The sequence below is a fragment of the Oncorhynchus kisutch genome, unplaced genomic scaffold (assembly GCF_002021735.2).
Source record: "Oncorhynchus kisutch isolate 150728-3 unplaced genomic scaffold, Okis_V2 Okis06b-Okis10b_hom, whole genome shotgun sequence".
NCBI classification, from domain to species: domain Eukaryota; kingdom Metazoa; phylum Chordata; class Actinopteri; order Salmoniformes; family Salmonidae; genus Oncorhynchus; species Oncorhynchus kisutch.
The window spans coordinates 18,486,412-18,487,768 of NW_022261983.1; the positions used below are offsets into that span (position 1 = coordinate 18,486,412).

The 1,357-nt window shown below is 44.2% G+C and overlaps 1 protein-coding gene across 2 annotated transcripts in view; it reads right to left on the reverse strand.

Moving 5' to 3' along the window:
* Positions 1–519: 519 nt before the first annotated feature.
* LOC116359993 (suppressor of cytokine signaling 1-like) overlaps positions 520–1,357 on the reverse strand; it is a 6,262-nt gene continuing 5,424 nt past the window's right edge. For both annotated transcript variants that reach the window (XM_031814335.1, XM_031814336.1), the window contains exon 3: positions 520–1,357. This exon is cut by the window's right edge and continues 644 nt beyond it. The gene's annotated coding sequence lies outside the window, so the exon portion shown is untranslated.

A 1,357-nucleotide genomic window follows, 5' to 3' on the forward strand; every position in this document is an offset into this window, starting at 1 on the left:
CTGTCTCTGTCTCTCTGTGTCTGTCTGTTATACCTGTCTCTGTCTGTCTGTTATACCTGTCTCTCTGTCTCTGTTATACCTGTCTCTCTCTCTCTCTCTCTGTGTCTGTCTGTTATACCTGTCTCTCTGTCTGTCCGTCTCTCTGTCTGTCCGTCTCTGTCTGTCTGTCCGTCCGTCTGTCTGCCTGCCTGTGTCTGTCTGTCCGTCTCACTGTCTGTCTGTCCGTCTCTCTGTCTGTCTGTCTCTCTGTGTCTGTCTGTCCGTCTCACTGTCTGTCCATCTCTCTGTCTGTCTGTCCGTCTGTCTGTCCGTCTCTGTCTGTCTGTCCATCTCTCTGTCTGTCCGTCTGTCCATCTCTCTGTCTGTCCGTCTGTCTGTCCATCTGTCTGTCTGTCCGTCTCTGTCTGGGGGGGTAGGACCGTCATTGTAAAATAAGAATTTGTTGTTAACTGATAAGGAGCATTAGAGAATAACATATTGTCTAACAGCAACACACAGACCGACAGGAAGACACAGGGCTGAAATATATACGCCATATTTATTATCCATTAAAACACCCCTAGAGGTAGTCTGCACAGCAGATATGATGCATAGTACACAGTTATACTCATTAGTACTACATAGTACACAGTTACTCATTAGTACGACATAGTTATACCCGTTAGTACCAGAGAGTACACAGTTATACTCATTAGTACTACATAGTACACAGTTACTCATTAGTACGACATAGTTATACCCGTTAGTACCAGAGAGTACACAGTTATACCCATTAGTACTAGAGAGTACACAGTTATACCCATTAGTACTAGAGAGTACACAGTTATACCCATTAGTACTAGAGAGTACACAGTTACACCCATTAGTACTAGAGAGTACACAGTTACACCCATTAGTACTAGAGAGTACACAGTTATACCCGTTAGTACTACATAGTACACAGTTATACCCATTAGTACCAGAGAGTACACAGTTATACCTGTTAGTACTACATAGTACACAGTTATACCTGTTAGTACCAGAGAGTACACAGTTATACATACAGTACTGTAATATTGTGTAGCGTAAACATTCCTGGTCGTTGTAAAGTTTGTAAACAACATTGTAAACATTGTAAAGTATTGATGCTTGAGTTGTTGTGCTACAGCGAACCTAGCCCTGCCTACAACGGCAGAACCAGTCCACTAACCAAACCGTCCACCTCACAGGGTCAGCGACCCGGATCAGAACACAACCAGAACCCCGGTGGTGGTTCTTTAATGCAGCCGCCCCATAACCTGTTGTCGTTGTTGTTGTTGTGGTGGTCCACATATATACGGTCCCTTAAAATCCTCCAGGGACCACCACCAAACCGGAT